Source organism: Pelodiscus sinensis, chromosome 9 (assembly GCF_049634645.1).
Source record: "Pelodiscus sinensis isolate JC-2024 chromosome 9, ASM4963464v1, whole genome shotgun sequence".
Classification (NCBI taxonomy): Eukaryota; Metazoa; Chordata; order Testudines; family Trionychidae; genus Pelodiscus; species Pelodiscus sinensis.
The window spans coordinates 13637050-13663250 of record NC_134719.1 but is presented as its reverse complement, the minus strand read 5'-3'; the positions used below and the strand labels follow the sequence as shown (position 1 = coordinate 13663250).

The 26201-nt window shown below is 42.2% G+C and overlaps 1 protein-coding gene across 3 annotated transcripts in view; it reads left to right on the top strand.

Moving 5' to 3' along the window:
• DAB1 (DAB adaptor protein 1) overlaps positions 1-26201 on the top strand; it is a 777383-nt gene that overhangs the window by 302795 nt on the left and 448387 nt on the right. The gene's annotated exons all lie outside the window — the stretch shown is intronic.

The window sequence follows — 26201 nt, the reverse complement described above, 5'->3', positions numbered from 1 at the left end:
TTGCTTTTCCGGAAATTCAAGGGCCAGTGTAGACAGCTCGCAGCTTAGTCCGGAAAAGCTACGCTGCTCCCGCTCAGGCATAAGTCCTTATTCCGGAACACTGTTCTGGAAAAGGGCCAGTGTAGACAGCCCAGTAGTCTTTTCCGGAAAAAAGCCCCGATCGCGAAAACTAAAAAGGAGTTGGTAAATACAGTTTTTAGTTGGTAAAACTAAAAAGGAGAAACTGTATTTCTAATAGGGAAAAATAGTTAAATGCTTCAGTGTGAGATTTGCCACTTCTGTCATCTTCTAGGAGTAGTAATTGATATTAAACATTAAGTTCTTTTTCCCCCCAGTAAACGTCTTTAAATGTAAAATTAATCCTTGCCCTGTGCAACCACAGATCTTATTGAAGAAGAGCTTATTTTGTTCACAGCATTCTCAGTTGTATTTGTCATCAATCAAATCTCTAGTTTGAGATTTTATGTGGTATTTGTGAAATACAGAAAAAAAAGTTTTATAAATGGAGTAAAATCCACTTTATTGGGTGGGGATGCTTTACCTATGAATGATTATACACTAGCCTCTGTTTTAATAGATTTTTAACAAATCAGACTTGCTTCTTAACCCCGGGGATTTCATTCAAATGGCATTAATTTTATAAGCATCTGTCTTATAGAAACTTCACTGATGCATTTGTTTCAAGAAACTTGCTGGTATCTCTTGCAACTCCAGGCCAGCACTTCTGTTCACCACTAAGGCGTGCTTTCCTACAATGCAAGAGTTAGATTTAGCAATTGGCTATTAACACATGGTTATTTTTCTGGCATGTTAAAAGAAAACTGCATAAGATACTATCCCTTATGGTGAGTCCATTTCAACCTTCCAGGGAGGAGGTGACATTTTTACATTTAGAATAGTGCATAGTATTTTGAATGTAAATACTGTTTTGCTGATTATCTACTTCCTCTGTTCATAAAGACCAACATTTTTGGGGATGCATTGATGTCAAATTTACTCTTTTTAATGGCAGAATTAGTTTGTGAAAATTAGTATGTGGATATTCTCCACCTCCATATATGCACCTGAACCCTAAATGATTTCATTGGGATTAGCTGTGCCTAAAGGTAAACATGCCAAAGAGCTTTGCTGAATTGAGGTCTTGATTAGTGCTAGGTTCATGCATTTTTATTAATTCCTGAGCACAGTCTATACCACAGCTTTCATTACTAATACCATCAGTGGAGTGGCATTGGTGTTAAAAGCAACTCCTGCTTTTGCCCCTGCAGAAATAGCTAATGGTGGTTTGTGGAGTGGATTTTGAAGCAGGGAAGAGATGGTTACTGATTTTTGTACACGTTTTGTTATAGGAAAATATTCCATCTCCCCTTATATCAGTGGTGGACAACCTAGGCTAGTGAGTGGCCCTCAAGGTAATTGTAACCGAAACAGTCTCCCAGGATAGGGTAGTTGTGCTAACTGTACATGTAAACCTAGATTTTGCAACACATGCCAGTTGAACTGTAGCAGCACTTTGGATGCAGCGGGAGCACACGGTTCTCACAGTCAGTGTTCTGTGCAATCAGCATGCACTTCGGCTGTGTCTACACTGGGCCACTTATTCCGGAAAATCAGCCGCTTTTCCGGAATAAGCTGCGAGCTGTCTACACTGGCCCTTGAATTTCCGGAAAAGCAACGACGCTCTACTGTACAAAATCAGCCACTATTCCGGAAAAGCTACACTGCTCCCGCTCAGGCATAAGTCCTTATTCCGGAACACTGTTCTGGAAAAGGGCCAGTGTAAACAGCCCAGTAGTCTTTTCCGGAAAAAAGCCCCGATCGCGAAAATGACGATCTGGGCTCTTTTCCGGAAAAGCGCGTCTACATTGGCCACAGATGCTTTTCCGGAAAAAGGGCTTTTCTGGAAAAGCAGCCTGCCAATGTAGATGCTCTTTTTCCGGAAATACTTATAACGAAAACTATTCTGTTTTAAGCATTTCCGGAAATTCATGCCAGTGTAGACACAGCCACCATGTCATGTGCCCTTGATTTACATGTGTGTCACTTTAATAATACCAGTAGGAAAAAACCTAAGTGGACAGAAAGCATTGGAATCTGGCAACTCTGTGCATGGGTAACGGTAAACAAAATGTCTTGTGGGCCACACGTAGAACCCTAACGGGCTATATGTGGGCTATGGGCCACAGGTTGCCAACCACAGTCTTATATTGTAATGGCAACAACATGTGATATTACACAGAATGAAACTATTACTAATGTAATTCTATTGATATTAATACCTCTGGAGATTAAAGTCAATACTAGGCAATATAATCATATGTACTTGTCAAATCTGACATCCAGTCCAGTAGAGGGCAGTGGTGCCTGTGAGAGGACAGGCAAACTAACAAAGTTAGCATAGATTTTAGCTAGTTCTCTGTGTCTCAGATTGAAATCTAGAGCTAATTCTTTTTGGACAGACCTACAGAGTCTGTTTTTGATGCCTATGATGAGTGTCAGCTTACTTTGTCACAAATGTTTTTCTACCCTTTCTTCATATTGCTTATTATTTATTCTGCTTTAATATATTCACAAGATTAAGTGGGTAAACAACATCACAACTACTTATTACTACACAGTCCACTAAACATAATGATGCCAGTTTTAAATGCCGGATGGCGCTGATTAGAGCTCTTATGCTAATATGCATTTGTTTGTTTTACCTTTACCACTTAACTCACATACTTCACAAATTAGGGTATTAGCCTTTTTTCGTAAGGTTTTTATCAAGTGAAGGTAATTTACCATTTTTTTCCATTTGAATTGTAAAGCTAATTGAACTTAATGGCTTTAGAAAAATCAATAATTTCCTACTGTTATTGATATAATGAAGCACATGTAAGAGATTATCCAATAAAGACACAAACCATTTAAATGAATGTCAGCTGCAGATGAGCTATTTAACTTCTGTATATAGACAAGGGAGGGGGGAGATTCTTGTATGTGAAAAATAAACTGCACTTTAGTATGTTAAGGTTATAACACAAGCCATGTAATTCATATACAAGACTAACACTCCATTTTTTTAAATCACTCTGTACTGCCTTGATAATGTAACACATTTAGGATGGATTTCTTGGGAAGTTTAAATCTCCCAAAAAATGTAGGTTTAGGCCCCAAGTTTGAACGACTTAAATTGACTATTCCTATCAGTCAGTGCCTTTGATTGGTGGCACACATTTAGGTTTTTACCCTGTAATGTACACCATTCTGAGGGGGTGACATAAAATTTTTTTTTTTTTTTGGTTGCAATTTGAACACACTCTTGAATTGTCGAAGCATCAGGATCGCCAGTAAAAGCAGAGGGGAAATGTCCATTCGCTATTAGTAGCAATGGCCCTATTATACCATCTTTCCAAGTAATCCCTCAAAGAGAAGAAACTTGTGAAATATTATGCTATTAGTTCCGCAATACAGAATTCTGCAAATGGAGCAGGGCATCTGTACTTAATAAACCTCGCTTTTGTCAAAACCTAATTCTTTAACATGAAGCTTGTGGTTGTTTTTTATGACTTAACTAGCAGAAGCGACGAGGAGTCCTGTGGCACCTTATAAACTAACCAAAGTGTTGGAGCATAAGCTTTCGTGGGCAAAGACCCACTTCTTCAGATGCACGTGCAGGTACATGCATGTGACGAAGTGGGTTTTTGCCCACGAAAGCTTATGCTCCAACACTTCGGTTAGTCTATAAGGTGCCACAGGACTCCTCGCCGCTTTTGCAGATTCAGACTAACACGGCTGCCCCTCTGATACTTAACTAGCAGACTTACCCAGTGTCGCCCCTGTCCTTTAGGTTTAGGGGGAAGTAGGCTGGGGGCCAGGGGCTTGTTCTCTCTCCCCCTACACACACACCCAGCACCCACCCACCCAGGGCCTCTTCTCTCCCCTACCCAAGCTAGCCCCTACAGCAACCAGGACCTGTTCTTTCCCCCATCACCAATCAGGGGCCTGTTCTCTACCTCCCCTCAGGTATTATGGCCAAAGGCTGTGAGGAGTGGAAGAAAGAGTTTGGGGCAGGAAGTTATTTACCAGTGTGCTGGGAGGCAAGATGGCAGAGCCTCACCCCTGCTGGCCACCCCCTTGGAGGTACGGCTGCCCTGGTGGCCACTTTCATATCATGGCCCTCAGAACAACAGCCCCTCCCTTTGCATGTTATGGAAAACTGTCCTTTTCCTGGGGCTTCCAGTTCTCCAGGCACAACCCTGACCTTGCTTTAAGTTAAGAGACGAGGAAGCTGCCTACCAAATTTGGTGACCCTAGCTCTTACTATTTTGGAGGAGTTGTGGAACAAATGAACTCACAGACAGACACACGCTAAAATATATACATGACTGAATAAAGTTTATTTTTATAGTCAGTTTTACAAAAAATATTAGAAATCCTATCTTGAAATGCATTTCAGGTCGTGAAACATATAACAGTTATATATCTCTGTCAGTGCAGCTGCTTGCATATTGGCACTAAATCTGACAACTGTAAATACTTTTGAAATAATATTGGGAGCAGGAAGAAACATTGTGCTTGTGTTTGCATGGATGACAAATATTAAGATTTCCTCCCTCTTTATATACGTAATACAATATTTGCAACCTGTAGCCACTGCCTCTCCTAACATAAATGCACTAGTCGGAATCAAAATCCCAAAATGGCATACAAGGCAGTAAAGTCTTCAATTTTAGGGATAAAGTGAAGCAAAATGGGAATGACAGATATACAATGAATGGCATTTAAATGACTGTTTCATTAGAAAACAATTCTCTTGGAATATTTTACCGAGTTTGGGATAACTAGAGATCAATAACAATTCCCTTTATTTGAGACACTTGTGCTATTTACTAAGCGATATTTGGAAACGAGTCGTTTTTCATAAAAATGTTCTCTATAATAGCAAGAGACTTGATTGCACTGTAATGCTATTCTGGTTTGGCATTGGAAGCCTTTTAATTAATTTATGTGATGGAGAAAATGTTGGCGTTCTGGAAGTCTGTCACTGTATTTGTTAGAAGGAAAGGACAGGTCTGATACATGGAGTACTCAGAATATTAGATGGAGAAGTAGAGCTGATTGGAAAATGGATTTCTTTTCCTACAGAAAATTCCAGCTTTTCACCCCAAAAAAATCAATATTTCAAATGAAAGCCAAATTATTTTGTTTCAGAAACACTGCTGTCATGCCTCTACATACTCGGTTTCCTGCTTCCAGCTACATCTCTCCTGATATATTGTGGTCTTATATAAAGGTCTTATATACTCAAAGGAAGAGTAAGCCATTGTATCACAGGAGATTTAATCTGGCTGGGTAGCCTAGCACAGACTGGAGAAAGAGGATATGATGCAATTGAATTCTAATATTCATGAGACGTCCACCCAAGATAATTTCATTGAGATATTTTGATTGAAAAGCCAGATTTTTTTGGCCGGGGGACTTTTTTCTTTGGAAATCTGATACTCTCTGTGAACTCACATAGTTGAAAACTTAATTTTCCATTAAAAAAAAGGTTTTGATAAAAAAAAATTTGGCCAGTCCTAGCAAGAGATTTCTGACTGTTATAAACTTCAAAGTTTACTAGATACATTTCACCCACTCTAGTAAAGTTTAAAAAAAACACACCTTTGTTTTGTAAGATGCTAGGTGTCTGACCTTGAATACACAGGGAGTTTTGTCACAGGGTCGCATTCAAGGTCTTTATCCATTGATCTACATAATGCTTTCAGGATGATGTTCACTGGAGGAAATACACTGGTAGAAAAAATAGGAATAAAATACTTTTCCTTTTTAACACTAGAAACATTGTAGCTCTTATCTTTCCACCCACCCTTCAGCTGAATGGTGTGAAATGGGGAAATATTAGCATTTCTTAGTAGTATATTTGCTGCATAATAGCATCCTGAGTTTTCATTCTTTACAGAGATTGAATTACAGTGGGCTAAATGCAGAATATGTCTTACCATGGTATACTGATCTCACCCTCTTGCACTGACCAGATAACAGGTTAGCCACAGAGAAAGCTATTGGATTTTTTAATGCACTTATTTATGTATAATATATATTTTAAACTAGCAGATGGCAATAGAGGACACTGCATGTTTCTGCAACTGAGACCTTTTCTCTTGTTAAAAAGGTTAGGAAATCTGCAAAAATTTGCGGCATGTATAATTGGAATACCGAAGGGTTTTTGGAGAGTGTCTGTCTGATCACAGTACAGGTCCATTCACCTGATAAACTGAAGTATTAAGCTTCAAAAGCCACAGTTCTGTCTCTACAGATACCTTTTACTGAGACTGAATAATGTGTTTTGAGTCAGTGAAAAGACATCAACTAAGCCTTTGACTGTTATAATATTTGCTTCTAAATATTCTTCATCATGGAAACAACCATATAATGGCAACTGAAAAGCTATCTAGGGCTCTCTGTTTTTCCTGTTTCAGCCTCTGAACTTGGCTTTTTTGCCAACAAAATCCAAAGAATCCCAAAGGTTCAAGGGCTGTAATCCTTGTGGGGTTTGAGAGTCTAGGCAATACTTTTTTTGTGGTGGGGTGGGCTGTTAATGTGACAAGCACTTATTATTTTTGGCAGTTGTGGAGGTGCAAGATTTGGAACTAATTTCAGCTGGCTTTGTCCAACCTTGCTGTGAAGAGCAGTAAGTGTAGAAAAGTTTGCCTACCTAGCACAACACTAACATCATGTTCTTTTTTACTAGGGAGACTGTATGTAATTTTCAAGGCTTTACTGCTTACGTGAATCCATCCAGCATCCATTTGTTGCTGATCTAACAGCTCATTGGATGTGTAGCTTTCCCTCCTTCTTACTATCATCTGAGACCTGATGTTAAAATGTGCATATTAATCTTGATTTTAAGACATTTTACAGACACTGCATGCAAATACACTGAGCAATTTTTAAAATTGTTTTTCTCTGTAAATGTAGTGTTCTGTGACTATTCAGGGCAGTACTAACATATGTTCCTTAATATTTGACATTTTTCAAAGTTTCTAGCTAAAGAGAATAGTCTTAACATAACCTTGTATGCCTATTATACTTCTTTTGCTCCCCTCCCTGTGATTCTGCGGTGAGCCCACCCAGACTTTGCATAATGTCAGGGTTAACCAAAATGTGCGTAAAATATTTTTGCAATAGCAGAATGCTAATTTTCTGGCGTTTAAATAGAAGAGATGCATTATTTACCTTTCCTTTCAATTATATATTAAGCAGAAGGCATCACGTAAGAATCAAATCATGAATCCTCCCTCATTAAATTGTCTCTCCAGATTCCCACTCTTGAGCTGAGAACTAATAATCTGCCAGAAGAGATCCCCAACTGCACTGCATATGCTATGACTGCTAGCATTAGATCCCCAACTCCAGTGAGAACATAAGAACGGCCATACCAGGTCAGACCACAGGTCCATCTAGCACCTAACCCTTTCTTCCAACAGTAGCCAATACTATATGCCCCAGAGGGAATGAACAAAACAGGTAATTATCAAGTGATCCGCTTCGTCACCCATTCCCAGCTTCTGAGAAACAGAGGCAAGGGAAATCATTCCTATCCATCCTTGAATTGATCCAGTTCTTTTTTGAACCCTGTTAAAGTCGTAGCTTTCACAACTTCTTCTGGCAAGGAGTTCCACAGGTTGACTGTGGCATTTCATGTCTGTTTGCTGGAGAACCCAAGAAAGTGCTAGTGGTCTTAGTGCTCCTCCTCCAGCACTTGACCTCTCACATGCCCCACTTTGCTCTCTTAAGGATTTGCTCTGGTCTCTAGTTGTTACTGGGAGTTTCAGGAAGAGAGGAAAAGGGGAAGAGTGGAAGGTGCTGGTGTTTCTCATTGTTCAGGCCTGGATTGTAACTTTACGGTTTTCCTTGGGTAAGTGGCACAGCATGGCTGCATCATCTCCTGAGCAATTAATGTGGGCTCACTCATTGCTCCCAGCTCACCCCTTCGAGAGTTCACTCTCCTTCTCCCCCATGGGCCTGGGCCTGGAGGAGATGGAGTATTGGCAGGGCAGTGAGAGGAGCCAGGGGGCTGGGCTGGTATGGGAGCAATGGATTGTTTTGGAGGACGAGGGAAGCCAAGATGGAGCATTACCAGAGAACCTGGCATGTGAGAGGATGGAAAGTGTGCGGAGGCAGGAGAATATTGAGAGCTTTTTGTTTAGGGTGCAGAAAGGTTAGGCGGTGGGGATCTCTGGCTGACGAGGAGTGTGCTGGTGAGAGTGAGGGGGTCTTGTGAAGTTAAGGACAGATGAGGAGTCTGGCTGAAAAGGGGAGACCTGCATCTCATTAGGGCCTTTACTCTTCCGGATTAATAAATCATCACAGTCAAACCTATCATCCTTTACCTTCACTTCTCCCTCCTAGTTATAGGGTCTAGTTTCCCCTGTGCAGGCCCCTCCTCATACATTCCAGGGCAACCTCAAAGGCTCAGTCTGGGATGGCTCAAAGAATCGGGGAAGGGAGGGCTTGTAAGCTTATTATTGGCATTTTATATTTTAACTCACCAGTTTGATTTCTGTGGGTGTGAGTGTTTGCTATTCAGTGCTGATAGTTTCAATTGCAAGTCCTACCTTATGTGACAATCTAGACTATATGGTAATATTATCCCTGGATATCTAGGTGACAGCATGGTTGTTGCTGTGTGGCACAGCTAGGGATAAAGTACCAATGTGCAGGATAAGCATAATGCCCTATTCCTGGTGCTGAAGTAGAACAACCATGGGGCTTATGGTACACAGTTGAACAGAGGGCAGTAACACATTAACATCATTATATTATAATCTACAACTCTTGTTTGTGCAGCGCCTAGCACAGTGGGCTTCATTCTAGAGATCGGTTAAATATTGGTTAATTGAATAGTCCAGTAACCTCAGGAATTCTTATCTATAGTCTCCGGAGACGGGGCTAGTAGCCAGAGTGCTCCCGGTACCACGCTCGAGGAGGAGCGCGAGGTGCCAGGCGGGAGCTAATCTGCAAGGGGAGGCAGTTTAAAAACCAGCTCCCCTCGCGGACCGGCTGCCTCTTGCCCCATACTGCTGCCCCTGATACAGCGTGAGCCAGAACTAAGCCGGGCTGCCTGCCCACCCGCCCAGTGCCTAATACACTTTAAATGCAGAGCCACAGCAGGGATAGGTCCCAGACCCGTTGCAAGCCAGGACAGAGCCAGGCTGCTGGCAGGGAATGGGAGGGGGGCATTTGCTGGTGGTGGTGGGAGAATGTGTGTAGTCTATAGCATTAACCTATATGCTTTTGCTTATCAGTCTATTAATCAACTACACTATTACATCCCTACTTCATTCTGGTAGCTTTTTAGGCACTACTGTTATAAGCATGACCAATAATAATAAAAATTCATTAATGTTTATTAAATGTACAGGACTGTACTCCACCTGTTGGACACTCAAAGATGCCACAGTGTGAAAAATGGCTATCCCATTTGTTGTCTTTACCTAAGGTATAAAATCAAACCTCTGTGCTGGTTGTTGGACACTCTTTTGTGACTGCCAGCCATGAAAACCCTTTCACATAAACTAATGAGCCTGACTTATTCCTATTCCTTCTAAGTAATTCTTGAAGAAACAAAAGTTTGTCTTAGTCCTAGTGCTTAATGACCTCTATATATTGCAGTTAGCACAGAAACACTGTGAAGTGATGGAGATCAAGAGTTAAATACATGAATTAAGCAGAGACCCTCCAAGCACACTCCATCAGAAGAGAAATTGTCTCTAGACAGACACAACAAGATTTCTCCCTATACATTATAAGAGTAGCTCATTGATCCTCCAGGCCTTCTAATGCATTACAGGCACCTGAGCTATGTGGACAGAATATAATTTATCAATATCACATCGCTTCTACTGGGGATTGTGCTAGATTACGGGCTCCATAGCATAGTAAGATTTAAAGAAGTATGAAATGTGCAATTTCTCTTTCTATCATGTATATGGTTACAGCCTATTACTCTTCTGGGACATCGACGAAAGCTTATAAAATTCTGTAAAGATTTTAAAATATGTATTGTCCTTTTAATAGTCTACCCTCTAATGATTTCTGCTTGTATCATCTCTTTGGACTACCTGGACAGTTTCTCTGGTCAGAGGCTACCTATTTAATTTGTAAGCAGATGCCTTTTTTGTGCACATGATGTGTTCAGCAAGTGTGTGTGTGGGGAGGGGGGGGAGAGACTCCAGTAAACCTTCTGCCACGGATTAATGAAAAAGAAGTGCAGCAGGAAACTTGATGGAATGGCATAAAGCTATTTAGGCTGCTATAGTGCAGCCGAGCCTATTTCACAACTCTTGCAAGCAACATTTCTGTATCTTCAATAACTATGGGAAAAGAGCAGAGTCACCATAAAAAGACTGTTTACAGTCTAAAATGTTAATGCTGCTATCTTTATTCTTACAATATTGTATTGTATTTTATGTGCATTTGATGTAAATGAAAGAAAGGGGCTAACACACCTTGACCATTGCCATCTTATCTTCTTAAGTCCATTTAAAATACTGCTACCAGAATCACCTTCCTATCTCATCACTTTGATCTCATAACAACCATCATTCTTCACCATATCAGACACACATTTCTGGTCCTTAGCCTCTAGGCCCTTTGTAATTTAAATCCCTCCATTTATCCAGGCTTAGACCACTGTGACAATGTACCCCTTGTACTTCTGTAATGATGGCAGCTGTCAACTTTCAGCCACTTCTCCCAAAAGCACCTTCCTCCTCACAGTTCCTCAAATGCCCTCCCCAAATCATTTTGTATAGCTGTTATTCAATCCACCTTCAAACCTTTCCTTAATACTTACTTCTGCCATGATGTCCAGGGTAAGTGGCTATGGACTAATGACTGACTCAGTAAAGTGGCTGCTGCCTCATCTCAGCTCTTCTTCCTCATCTAGCACAGGCTTCAACTCTACCACCAGAGTGACTAACACCTTCCCATGGCAGAACTATGCCCTGATTGTCCCTGGGGCTGGCTACAATCAGATTGCCAGTGCGAGCTGAGAGTCAATGGGAAGGCTTGAACCAGAGCAGAGTAGCAGGGGCCAGAGCCCCTCCCATACGTGATGGAAAGATGGTTGGGTAAATGGTATTGCAGGCTGGATCCTGGACTCCTGTTCCCAGATCCTGGTCGTGTTCCACCGTGTACCTCCCTAGAGCTGCCTTCACTTTCAACTCTATATCTGGTGCTGAGAGGCAGACAGACCCAAGTACTAATCAATTAGGCCATACCCCCTGCAGGGGGGTGAAATCCACTATCAGAGGGAGTGAAGGGGACAATTGCCCTTGAGCCACCATCATAGTAGTCATGGCGACCGGAGCCCTGGGCCCTTTAAACTGCTGCTGGAGCACAGCTGTGAGGACTGGGGGGGCCCCGCCATTCTCCGAGTGGCACTCAGGGCTACAGGGGGCAAGGGCAGTGTGGCGCAGCCCCCCCTTTCCTCTGGAGGCCCCGTTCCTTCCAGGAGCAGAGCAGAGCAGGGGCTGGGTGAGGCTGTTGACCCAGCTACCTGTGGCTACAGTCCCCTCTCCCCCAGAATATTTTCACCAGCCAAAAATGGGCATGTCAAATAAAATGATCTATTGAGCAGATGTGGTGCCCAGGCTGCTCACTGCCTGCCCTGACTGTAAACTTCTCAAGGCAAGAACGTTTTTTATCCAATGTTTTATGGGAAGTTCATCCATAAACTTGAGAGAATACACGGGGGTCTCAGTCCTGAACTGGGGCCTTTGCAAGCTACTGTACTCAGTCTAAATAAATAACAGCGAAAGGCAGAGCCGCTCATAGTAGGAACAACTACTGTGGAAGCTTTCCCATGCAGCTCTGGGAATTCACCTCAGTCCTACTCTGCAACATCGCTGCCAGTCTGTTTCAATGTCTCTCGGACAAAGAGAGACCTACTTGTATTGAGCTGAACAGAGCTGTTTGGATATAGAAAGTGCCCCTCAGGGATTAGAGTGAAGCCATCAAAGAGACTGTGTACAATGATCTGTACGTTCACTATGATCCTTTTAAAAAAAAATTTCCATCCCCTGTAAACTGTGTCAGTCTTTTGATTTTATTTGGACAAAATCTCGTTAGCATCTCTCAACAGAGCTTGTGTGACCTTTCAAGAAAAAGCCTGCAGTTAACTGTTTTCTTCTCTGGGGTGTGTTATCAATATGAAAATGCCAGGCTGGCTCCTTCGGACTGAATAAGTAAATAAACGCCATGCTGAGCGTCACAATGGAGATTCTTTCCCAAAGAAAAGCAGAAAGCATGATTTCAATTCTGTTACACTATGTTTTGGACAGTTATATTTATCTCTGTCATTGTCTCAAATTCCCCAGATGCCACCTTCACAGTGTTTACTCCACAGTTCACAGAACTTTTCAGAATATTCTCCCGTCTGGCAGTCCTGTTCCTCACTTGTCTTCCTTCAAGTGGCTTGGGCTGGGGGAGCCACCACAGACCCCAGAGTTTTTACATCTAGGCTGCCAGGAACCATTCGTAGTCTGTATAATGACCTGGCTGAGATTGCATTCCAATTTTGGGTGGTTTCTATAACATAAACAATTTCCATTTTCAAATGCTGGGCCTTACCAGCAGCTCCTTCGTGGCAATCCCAGCTGTCTTTATTTACCTATGTAATTGGTTTTGTCACACCCACACTCCTCATTTCTTTAATGTATTTTGCACATACATTTTTTAGATTCTTTCTGTCATTTTGTGTATGCTGTGGAGCTCTGGGTGTGATTCCCAACTCATGCAGACAGACTCATACAAGCTCTCAGTGGGCTGGCACACAAAACACAGTTATGTACCTGCTGTGGTACACACAGTACAAAGGCAGCATGAGCTAGCTGTGGCGAGTACAAACCCACCTGAACCCTTGGGTACATAGCATGGCTAGCCTGTGTCACTGCTTCCCATGTTACCTTAGCTACCTACTAGGGCTGCCTTGTTTGCGGTACCAAAAAAACAGTAGCTCTGGCATGATCCTGAGCCCACAAAACTGAACAGTTGACTGTGTGTGCAGAGCACCATGATTTTCCAGAACAGCTACCTCAAAAAAAGCGATGATGCTGGCAAAAACCGGGCAGGTTGCAACCTTTGGAGTCATGCCCCAGCTTATAGTATAGGTGTAGCCTTTGGATTTGCAGTCCTGGGTATGCTTATCTCCAGCCATGAACTTTGTGAAGACCTAGGCCATATCATCAGCCATTTCAGTCTAGAATGAAGGAAAAGACTATATGGGGTTTCCGGGTGGTTCATTTTCACTCTGCATGGCAAGGTAAAGAACAGCGGCCAATACCAGGTGCCCCGGAGAGAATGAACAGAACGGGTAGTGATCAAGTAATCTCAGCCCGTCACCTATTCCTATTCTCTAATAAACAGACGCTAGAGACACCATTTCTACTCATCTTGGCTAATAAGAATTGATGGATTTATCCTCCATGGATTTATCTAGTTCTTTTTTGAACCCTGTTAATGTCCTGATCTTCACAACATCCTCTTGCAAGGAGATCCACAAGTTGACTGTGCATCGCGTGAAGAAATACCTCCTTTTGTTTGTTTTAAATCTGCTACCTATTAATTTCATTTGGTGACTCCTACTTCTTATGTTATGGGAAAAAGTAAATAACTTACCTTGAGTCACTTTCTCCACACCAGTCATGATTTTATAGACGTCTATCATATCCCCTCTTAGTCTAAGCTAAAAAGTCCCAATCTTTTTAAGCTTTCTTCATATGGCAGCCATTCCAAACCCCTAATCATTTTTGTCCTTTTTTGAACTTTTTTTCCAGTGATAAAATACCTTTTTTGAGATGAGGCAACAACATTTGTACATGGTATTCCGGATGTGGACATACCATGTATTTATATAGAGGCAATAAGAGTCTCTGCCTTATTCTCAATCTCTTTTTAATGATTTCTAACATTGTTTGCTTTTTTTTGGCTGCTGTTGCACATTGAGTGGAAGTTCTCAGAGAACCATCCACAGTGACTCCAAAATCTCTCTCTTGAGAGGTAATAGCTAATTTAGTCCCTATAATTTTGTATGTATTTTTGGGATTATGTTTTCCAATATGCATTACTTTGCATTTATCAATACTAAAATTCATTTGCCATTTTGTTGTCCAGTCACCCTGTTTTGTGAGGTCCTTTTGGAGCTCTTCACAGTATGCTTTGGTCTTAACTATCTTGAGCAGTTTAGTATCATCAGCAAATGTTGCCGCCACCACTGTTTACCCCTTTTTCTACATCATTTATGAATATGTTGAATAGGATTGGTCCCAGTATGGGCCCCTGTGGGACACCACTAGTTACCGCTCTCCATTCTGAAAAGTAATAATTTATTCCCACCATTTGTTTCCTATCTTTTAACCAGTTATCAGTCCATTAGAGGACCTTCCCTCTTATCCCATGACAACTTACTTTACGTAAGAGCTTTTGGTGAGAGACCCTGTCAAATGCTTTCTGGAAATCTAAGGACACTATATCCACTAGATCTCTCAAATCAATCTAATAGATTGGTAAGGCATGATTTAAATTTACAGAAACCACACTGACTTTTCCCCAACTATTTATGTTCATCTATGTGTCTGACAATTCTGTTCTTTACTATAGTTTCAACTAATTTGCCTGGTTCTGACTTACCAGTCTGTAATTACCAGGATCACCTCTAGAGCCCTTTTTAAAGATTGATGTCACATTAGCTATCTTCCAGTCATTAGGTACAGAAGATAGGTTACAAACCACAGTTCTTTCACATGCCTCCCTTTCTGTTTGATGTGAAACAATCTCATTCCAGGCACATCCCATTATCCTGGCAAAACCAAGATAATTGACCTTGCTTTAAGGTATGATTAGGGATGTAAGCAACTAGTCAACTATCCAATAAACTAATGCATAAGCTTATCAGATAGTTGACTTGTGATGTGACTATTCGCTCCTCCCCCGCCCCCCCGCCACAGCTGCCTCTATCAGAGAGAGGCAGCGGGGCTGAAAGCAGAAGCTGATGCTGGGTGGAGCTGGCTTAAAAGCACTGTCTCTGTGAGGGGCAGGAAGGTAAAGGCACAGTGGGAAATGGAACGAGCAGGGATTGAAGCAGTGTTCACTCACACCGGTTCTGCTATGATTCTGCCCCCGGCAGGGCTCTTGTACATTTCAAAGTCTGAGGTGCTGCAGGGAGTGAGGGGCAAGAAGGGGAGTGGTGGCTCTGCTCTCCCCATGGGTCTTTTGCTTTTGAAATGTACAAGAGACCCGCCAGGGTTCTTTTAGGCTATGTCTAGACTGCATCCCTCTGTCAACAGAGGGATGCAAATGAAGTCCATCAAAATTGCTAATGAAGCTGGGATTTAAATATCCCACCCTTCATTAGCATAAGCATGGCCGACGCTTTTTTTTGACATGGAGTTTTGTCGACAAAAAATGACAGTCTAGACATGGATCTGTCTACAATTAACACTTTTTCGACAGATCCTGTATTCCTCAAAAATGAGGTTTACAGGATCTGTCGAAAAAGGGCTTATTGTCGACAGAGCTTCATCTAGACTGCCGTTTTTTGTCGACAAAACTCCATGTCAAAAAAGTGGTGGCCATGTTTATTCTAATGAAGCATGGGATATTTAAATCCTGGCTTCATTAGCAATTTCGATGGGCTTCATTTGCATCCCTCTGTTGACAGAGGAACGCAGTCTAGAGACAGCCTTACATTTCAAAGGCTCAGGCACCACAGGGAGTACAGGGCCACCACTTCCCATGGGTCCTGCACTGCCTGAGCCTTTGAAATGTACAAGAGCTCTTGCTACAGTTAAAAGGCGGAGGCACCCTCATCCACTAATCGAATAGTCAATGGAAATCCCATTGATTATTCTATTAGTCAATTAATCTAAATTTAACATCCCTAGTTATAAGAAGAAACTGCATACTAAATTTGGTGGTCCTAGCTCAACGAACAGACAAATACACAAACTCTCTCAAATATATAGTAGATTCCCATGTTTTTGTTTCCATTCCTATATTTTCCTTCCATTTCCTGTATTTATTCCATCTTACTTCTCAGATTCTATTTTCTATCCTCTGATGTTTTTGATTTGAGAGAAGCTTCTTAACAGACTAACAACTGCCCAACAAAAGGGTGTCAATCAAATGGCTGATCTTTCTTTAGCCCATGTTTATTTTGCTGTCCATTTATGAGTCTTTCCTGGGGCTTCAGATTTCAGGCAATTTCCTGAAACGAATATTAAATGTTAAACCTATGTTGTGCCAAAGTGAAGGTTCTATGAGGAAAATGTGGTTAATATAATTCATCTTGCACAGAATAACAACTTGTTTTGTGTGTAGCATTCATAGTGTTATTGAGTGTTTTATGCAGGATGTACCAAATAATAATACTGAACATTCAAAGTAGTTTACAGCTTCAGATCTCAGTACAGGATTGGATAATTACTATAGGAAAAGTTGTGTTGTTGTATCTACCAGTAATCATTACCGTTCTTATTTATTTAATGGAAAATAGGTAATAAAAATATACTTCAACTTTCTGAAAATGTGACCGAGTGAACTGATGTAGTACACATCTGAGTAAATGTATGAAGAGATGCAGAGACCAGGAGAGCTCTTGATGAACATTAAGACATTGAACAGGGAGCATATCCAGTGTAGGCAATATGTCTGAACGATATTAGAGCTAAAGGAGAAGCAGAACATAAGGTTTGCCATACAGCAAGAAAATATTGTCCCATCAAGTCCTGTAAAGTTGCCTTTGACAATGGGCAACTACTGATGCTTCAGAGGAATGTAAAAATCTCCTATCATGCATCTTGCAGTTGTGCAGCACTGTACATGGGGAGGTACTAAATTACTTCTTGATTCTGCTTATGCCCTAAAACACTTTATTACTTCTATAAAATATGGTGAAAACATGATGAAAGCTGAGCCTTTTGTGTCTAATCATGTCTTGTACAGAACTCAAGGGATAGTGTACAGTGGGCAATGCTGGTATACAGACAGGAGCTGCTCGAGTAGAGCTGCTGGCAACTAGCACCCTAGGCGGAATGCGCAATTGGCACCCCCACCTCCATTGCCCTCAATGGTGTGATGTCATCATTGGGCGCCACGTTAAACGTTAAACGCGGCACCCTCGGCAATTGCCGAGGATGCCTACATCCACGGACCGCCCCTGTATACAGTACAGTAATTTGGAGCTGAGACTAAAATTTAAGCATTAGGATTTTCCATGCAAACAGAGAACATTTTTCAGGGAGAAAAAGATTTGAATCCGATCAACTGAAAGATTTTCCTCATTCCCTAAGGCTATGTCTACACAGCAGTGTTATTTTGGAATAACTGTGCACGTCTACATGACAAACCTTTATTTGGAAATAATGTTGAGCTGGAGGATGACTTACTCCAACTCCTGGTAACCCTCATTTCACAGGGAATAAGGGAAGTCAAAGGAAGAGTGTTCTCCCTTCAACTTCCTGCTGTATAGACAATGCCAAAAGCCCAGTTAAGCTATTTTGACTTGATCTACACAATTAACGTAGCTGAAGTTGAGTAGCTGTCAGCCGAAATGGTCAGGGCAGTGTGTGCGTGTGTGTTACACCCAAGTCTTCAACTGCTGAGACGCAAAGTCTCGTTGCAGTGGGCAGCCTAGGAGGCTGGAGGGCACCCCGAAAAATAGTTTAACATCTGTGACTTTACTGCTAGGACTGGGGTCCTGTCGCAGAGGGCAGTCAACAGGCTCTCAGACGCCCCGGTGTGTGTGTGTGCGCTATACACCCGAGACTTCAACTGCTGAGACTGGGGTCCCTTGCAGCGGGCAACCTGGAGGAGGTTGACGGGTGCCCCAATGAGTTTATAGGGAGAGCTTATAACACCTCAGATTTTAGCTGCTAGGATACAGAAATCCCTTCACAGCAGGCAGCCTGGGGCGGCTGAGAGGTGCCCCAATGGATCTGTCCCCTGGAAGTGACACGATCCAAAAGGCCCAAGCTCTTCCTATACCTGTCCCTTTTGACCGGCTGAAGTTCTTTTGTTTGTGTTCGGTTCGGGTACAGCAGCACGGGTTCAAGTCAGAAGCTTGACACGCACTGGCTTATTTATAGGAGAAAGAAAGAGAAAAGAAATAAAGAAACTTGGTTCAGTGTATATATATATTTTATAAGTGAATGAGGGCACCCCACTTATTCCCAAAGTTTGTAGCTAAATCACCTTACCAAAGGCAGTTTACAATAGAAATGAAGCAGTTTGACTTAAGAAAACTATAATAAAGTAACTAAACTTACAACAGAGAGACAATTAGAGTGTACACATAAAGAAAACACATTGCAGGTACAATTCTCACCCCTGCGTTCCAGACTTGGCGTCGCCAGCATCTTTCTCTCAATCCCTTGGGAAGAAGTAGGGCGAGGTTGGGCGTCCCACGGACCTCGGGAGACAATCAATACCTGCCAGCAGGTGTAGGTGATTGGAGCTCAAATGGGGTGGGCAACTAAACCCTCTTTATACCCCTTGGGTCACATGGGCTTCTTCCTCATCTCAAGTGGCCAATTAGGAAAAATGGCTTTGAATGCCAAGTTTCCCATGAAGGGTGCAAAGCATAATTCACACCTGGGAAGATGCAGACAATGGGCACCTCTGGTATGTGATGGGTGAAGATTCCTCTCCTGAGACAGTGCAGGCGTGTCAATTACTGATACTAGCCATCACGGCGACGGGAGGCCTCCCAGTTGTCAGCTAGCCCATTTACTGTCTGGTTTCTGTTTATGGTAGAGTCAGGGACAGGCACCACACCTGCGTTCCCAGAGCATCAAAGGCTGACTGCCTTTCTCTTGCTCTCTGGCGGGGGGGAAACAAGATGGGGTTTGTGGAAAAACAAGATGGGGTTTGTGTCTGGCTATAGTAGCTTAATTTCAACTTTAGCCCTGCTGTGTAGATATACAGGCAGTCCCCGGGTTACATACAAGATAGGGACTGTAGTTTTGTTCTTAAGTTGAATCTGTATGTAAGTCGGAACTGGCGTCAGCCGCTGCTGAAACTGATCAGTTTCAACCGCGGCTGAATCTGGATGCCAGTTCTGACTTACATACAGATTCAACGTAAGAAACCCAGGCGTCCCCAAGTCAGCTGCTGCTGAAACTGGTCAGCGGCTGATTCCAGGAAGCCTGGGGCAGAGCAACTCTGCCTCGGGCTTCCTGTAGTCAGCGCTGGTCAGTTTCAGCAGTGGCTGACTTGGGGACGCCTGGGGCAGAGCAGCTGGGGTGCTGCTGGGTTGCTCCAGTAGCGCGGCTCCTCGGTGTTACTGGAGCAACCCAGCAGCACCCCAGCTGCTCTGCCCCAGGCGTCCTGATTCAGCCGCTGCTGAAACTGACCAGCAGCAGCTGAATCAGGACACCTGGGGCAGAGCAGCTGGGGTGCTGCCGGGTTGGTCCGGAGCAGCGCTGCGGGACCAACCCGGCAGCCCCCAGCTGCTCTACCCCAGGGGTAGGCAAGAAAAGCCTGGTCTGATGGGGGTGGCACTAGCTGCACCCCCCCCCCAGCAGACCAGGGAGACGGGGGTGGCGGGACCGCCCAAGTCCTCCATGGCTTTGCTCCGTCTCCCTGGTCTGCTGACCTGGGAGACGCGGAGCAAAGCCGCAGAGCACGCGGGCAGCGGGACAGTCCAGGCGCGCCGCGGCTGTCCCACTGCGGGCGTGCTCCGAGGCTTTGCTCCCCATCTCCCTGGTCTGCTGGTCAGACCAGGGAGATGGGGAGCAAAGCCTTGGAGCACGCCCGCAGTGGGACAGCCCAGGCGTGCTCCGCGACTTTGCTCCTGTCCCCCTGGTCTGCTGGGGGGGGGGGTCCAGTGGCTTTGTTGGACCCCCCCAAGCAGACCAGGGAGACCGGGAGAAGCTTTTCTCGCCCCAGAGGACACGGGTGGCGACCCGCCGCCCGTGAGCTCCGGGGCGAGAAAAGCCCCGTTCGTAAGTGCGGATCCGACATAAGTCAGATCTGCGTAAGTCGGGGACTGCCTGTACCCTAAAAGACAGACATTATGCATGGTAGAGACTCCTCTCTCTGTCTCTCTTCCTCTTTTCACAAAGAGCCACCAAGTTTGTTTACACTCCTTGCAGCAGTGAAAGTAACTTAAAATGTCTTATAGGTACTGTCCTATTGCAACCCAGGTCCCTACCGGTTCTTTAAATAGCTCCCTGCTGGCTTTCGCCGCAGCTCACCCAGCTCTTGCTGGAGCTGTGCACCAGGGCGCAACCACTTACTTTCACCTCTGACTCCTTGCCCAATACTCTGTACCACACATAGTGATGGCAGTGCTCCAACAATATGTAGTATTAATGTTTTATGCTAAAGGTCATGAGTGGTGGGTTGTCATAAATTTATACTAGAACAGTAGCAACAAACTCCATCTCAGATCAAAGCTCCATTGTGGCAGGCATTGAATGTTCACATAGTAATAGAGAATCACTTTCCTGAAGAGCTTGCAGTCTAATAGACAAGACAGCATGGGCAGGCGAAGGCATTACTATACCCTTGTTACAGATGGCGGGCGAAGGCCTAGAGGAAATAAGCCCAGAATCACACAGGAAGCCTATTGCAGAATCAAGAATTGAGTTATGATCTCTTGCATCCTACTCCACTGCCTTAATCACAAAACCATACTCCCTCTCGATGGTTTGAGTTGTTTATCCAAAAAATGCAAATTGATTTAGTTAAAAAATAGTAAATTTCTAATTTCAACATAGATTAATTCAGTGTCTGTGGAAATTTTGAATAATGGATAATAGACATCTGTAACTCCTTTTCTTAACAGATGTGTTTTCATTTACACAGCTGGGAACAAAAATTATATTTATATTTTTCTTGATGTATGATTTTTAGCCTAGAAATAGACTTCACATTAGCATTAAACTGCCAACAGGTGTCATTTTCTGGTTTGTGGAAATTATCCTTTTTGGCAAAAAGCGGGTATAATTCCCCTCCCCCCAGATAAGTTTTCTTCCTTTAAAACTTATTTTTAAATTATTTTATACTTTCTGAAACAAATCCTCCAAAGGGTTCATTAACCAGACACTACCATTATCTGACTGAATATTTCAACCGTAAGTTTTTTGGAGTGTTTTAGCACTTTACACGGGGGACTCAACAAGGCTGTAGAGGTGTGCTCACAAGACTTTGAGGTATTGTGGTAAGAAATTCAGATGATTTTAAATGCACAAAGTTCATTAGAGATGTAGCTACCAATAATTATTGTTACTATTGGTTAAGAATAAATTACACTACCTGCCTCCTTCCAGAGATAATCAAATGCATCTGCTTAGGGACCCGATCCAGCAGTACATTTTAAGCATGAACTTAATTTTTAGTATGTGAATATCACCCTTGACTCCAGTGGGGCTACTTAAGCAATTAAAATCAAGCATGTGTTTAACTGCCTCAGTGAATACTTTGCATCCTCTTAGGCACAAAAAACTTGTCAGTCACAGTTTTCCCTGCCTGAAATGCTTTTTGCAGATCTATTTTTGTGTTGGTGCTTTCCTTGTAATGTAATGTTGTTTCATGTAGCTTTTCAATGATTGTTCTTACACAGTGACAAGAGAGTTAGGACACCTTCCATGGTGATTGTTGCATCAATAAGCATATATGTTCCAGAGCATGTTCTTATCAGCCAGACTTGACAGAGATACCACTCAAGGACTGTTGTTACTAAAGCCATTGCTGTTTATTGAGACTGTGCAAGCATGTGTTTAACTGCCTCACTGAATACTTTGCATCCTCTTAGGCACAAAAAACTTGTCAGTCACAGTTTTCCCTGCCTGAAATGCTTTTTGCAGATCTATTTTTGTGTTGGTGGTTTCCTTGTAATGTAATGTTGTTTCGTGTAGCTTTTCAATTATTGTTCTTACACACTCAAGGACTGTTGTTACTAGAACCCTTGTTGTTTATTGAGACTGTGCAACAGGCACATTCTAGTAATCAAGGCAGGTGAGTTCCCATTATGAGACCAATTGCCTGCATCTTATCTTTCCAAAAACGTGGTTCCACTTGATTAGTTGCCAAGCATCTATATATTTAGTCAGAGAACAGAACATGGCTAATGTGACCCAAAATACAATATAATCAATGTAAGTTTGATTGTCTCTAAAAACTTTTTTTCTTTAGTTTTGTTTTGTATTGTTTTCTTATTCAGCAGACACAGTCACACTGTCATCTGAAGAAGTGGGCTGTGCCCACGAAAGCTCACGATACCATCTGCATGTTTTGTTATTCTGTAACAGGAAAAACTTAAACAACAAATAGACTGGTAGCACTTTAAAGACTAACTTGGCTGCCCCTCTGAAACCAAGCATGCAGACAGACACTCATGCCTATGCTTAATTCCTAAGCGCAATAGCCGCTCACTGAAATCAATGGAATGACTTACATGTTATCATTAAGCACAAGTGTAAGTAGTCACAGGATCAGGGCCACAAGGAATAAATACTTGCTGAGGGAAAGCAGGATAAAACAGCCTTTCTGGCTTCATCCCTCAGTATGCTCCCTGACAGTCCACTGAAACAAAAAGTTCAAAAGGTAAACCAAGGACTTTTGATTAGCTAATCAGAATGCCAGCTGAATGCCTATCAAGAATGCCAACTGTAAAATTGTACAGTCTTTCAACCCCCATATCTCCCACACACATGCGTGCACACAAGGAATATAGGAAAGATTTTGGTATATACATATTAAGCATTAGACCCTTGGGCTTATATTAACACAACTGAGTTCTTTTGTAGCTAAGAACCACTTGTGAAGGTTGTTCTCCTTATTTCGGGCTCACATTAGGTTTCATGAACTTTAATGAACAGTAAGTAATAAATTCGTTGAGGAAATTGGGTTAGCGTGTGATTAACATTCAGAGTGATGCAGATGAGTGTACCAATAATGGGAACATGTGCTCACATCGTGATGAAATGCAGATTAGAGGCCCTGGAGCAAGCCCAAGGATGTGGGCCAGCACAGTTTCATCTCTGTCAGCTTTAATCTTATCTATAGTGAGCGTGCTACCGGTCTGCAAGAGGAAGCTCAAATCCTGGAAAAAGCACTAAATACAACTTTTTTGTTTTCTATTCACGGCTATTAAAACATTTGCTTTAAAATCAAAGCTCCGCACCATTAAAAAAGACAAGATATTGCGCACAAAACAATATCACTAACAGTGGGGAAGAGAGAGAAAAATGATATGCTCGACTCCTCTTGATTTGGTTTAGAGTTTATAACATGCTGCGTTACTGAATTGTCATTTTAGTCAATTGAAACCCAGCTGAGCCTGGTGGTCTTGTTATAGCTTGTGTGCAGGAACAGAGAAACAATTCCAAATCCACACTTTTAAATGAAGAGCAGAGTAATGCCACAAAGGGAAGGTCGAAATCCATTTCAAATGATAATCTATGAAGCTGGACAGAAAATGATGAGCACTGAAGGACATAGGAAATTGACCTTGAAAATGTAGTTTATCTTTTAGGAGCACCATGGCAAGGTCTCTCTGATTACTCAGATTTTTGCCTGAGGGGGCAGCTTGAGGTGGGAATTTAAGTCAGAGTTTCATTTCTTTTAATCTGAATTGTTTTGCTGGGGAGTCTTTGTGCTTTGGCATTTATGGCAACAGTGGTACTTGGGTGAGCAGGCAGGATTTCTCCAATTGTATCATTAGAGATATTTACACAGTCTTTATAACAAGATAATTATATATGCTTAGTGATGGTGATTGGCAGGTGTCATAAAGTGGAGTAAAAAATATCCATGTCTTTGTAGCAAGTATTTGTTGGAAGAAGAGATCTTGTCATTTTTGCCTGATTTGGTATTGTAGCAATATATTAAACGGGATAAAAGAATAAATGAGTCACATTTTATGCAAAGCAGCTGAGCTATTTTTGAATCATGACAGCATCATAAAAGTATTTGTCATTTTGTTATGTATCAAAATTTGCAGTGAACAAAGGGGGAAATGGGAGTGAAGGGGAATAAATTGAAATTTAACTGAGGTTTCTCTAGAGAAAAACAGATTCATGTGTCACCTAAAAATTCTCAACTATTTAGAGTGAGTGATCTGAAGTTCCCTTAATTTAGCAGAACCTTTGTCAGTATACATTACAGTTTGCTTAATATAATTCAAATATATGGCATCGTGAGAAGTTCTAGGACAAGGCATTATATGCACCACCACTCCTACTGGTGGATCAAAGTCTATCACTGATCAGGGATATTACAATAACATTTAATTTCAAGAGACAAACTCCTGGACTCATATCCTCACTTCATGTGTATCCTGTTCCCATCTTAAAAATGTGCATAATAGCAGCCCACCCACTTTTTTGCAGGTTTTATCTTTACAAGAATCTTATGGCTTCCCTTGACTGCTGACGTGTAAAATCATCCAGTTCTCTTCTGAGTTAAGTGCTGTGACCCAGAAATCTCGTTATGGCAGCTGGTAAGGGGCATAGAGGCAGTGCAGAAAGGTTACAGGAATCTCCAGAGTTTGGAATTTACATTCCAGCTCAGCAAAAGCATGTCATGTGAGGTCTTCAATAAAAGCCTATGTCACTCTAGGCATCAATGCCCTTCAAAAATGTATATGCAGATACTGCGTAAGTTATATATATCTTAGATGAAAGTGAGCCAGTATGGCGGACTGGTAGCAAGTCGCCACCAGTACCGGCCTGTACACAGCCACCAGTAAGGTGCTGCTGAGTCTGGCCCAAAGCCCTGCCCCTTCTGCTGATGCCCTGCCCCTTCCAGGAGCCCAGAGTCTTCTCCCAACCTTGCCCTTGACACTCGAGAACTTGTGTGTGCGCGCGTGCACGCGCACGCGCACACATACTGAAAATATGCTTTTAAAGTCTATGTCTAGGGACTGGTAACCAGCAAAGGCAGAAAAACAGGCTTACTAACACACAAGAAATGTATAGTTTTCTGGCTATTCAAATGTAAATTAAGCATTGTGTAGTTCTTAATTGGTCACCCCACACCAGACTGAACCAAATGAAATGTGAGAACTTCACAAGAAGAAATTAGCAAGAGAAAAACCTCATTCAGAGAAGTGAATGAGGGGATCCTATCTGGGAATGTATATCAAGGGTTTGTTGTACCATATTTGAGGGCAAAGCAGATACCCCATTGCCATTCACTGAGGAAGTAGACAACATATTTGCTTCATGAAAAACAGCTTAGCTAAAAACCCTGGAGACAATTTAGTTGTATGGATTACTTTCACTTCCAGATCTATGCACAGAATGCTTATTTTCCAGCATGGAGCATATTGGATATGGAATTGTTCCAGTACAGTTACTGAAGGCATTTCTATTAGCTGCTTGCAATTTCTGATCCACTCAGTCCTGCAAATGACTAACCAGATCTGGCTCGCTTTGGAAAGTGAATCTCACATAAGATTAATGGAATCAAATGGGGACATACCTATGTTCACTAGTTAAGCTACATGAAGAGATGGAGGGGCAATGTATTAAAAGACCACCTGGCTTTGAGTAAAATTAAATGGAAAGTCTCTCTGATCTAGTGTTTGGTCATTTTTAGAGATGATGTGTGTTAGCTCTGGTGCTCTGGAGGAAACCCAACAGACAATAAATCCAAGCAATGTGTTCAGGCAATGAAAAAATTAAGAGATTTCATAGTATGCTTTTCCCTATCCAATCCTTTAAAATTCAGCAAGCCTTTTTTCGTCCTAGGTCTTGAGATGTTAATGACTTTGACTAATTGTCAACACCACCAATTACTATGACTGATACCTTATCATTTCCCACAATGAGCAATGCTAATTAAAATTGATTGTGCTGCTGTTCTGGCACAGCAGCAAGTTCCCATTTTATTTTTTGTTTAAACATGAGCTTATTGTGCCGATTTGGTGAATTAAATACGGAAAGCTCGTTATTTTGATGTTTATTTTCTAGTGGGGATTTTGAGACACATTGGAAGGCAGTTCCCAGTGTCAAAGAAAGAAGAGCTTAAAAAGAGTGCCTTTTTTGGAGTCTCAAAAAATATGCTAATAATAATAATATTTATCACTCTCATGCCCTAGCACTTTATATTTTCAAATTACTCTACAAATGTCATTCCTAATGAAACCACCCCTGTGACGTAAGTAAATATTTCTTTTTTACAGACATTGAAAAGGAAACATG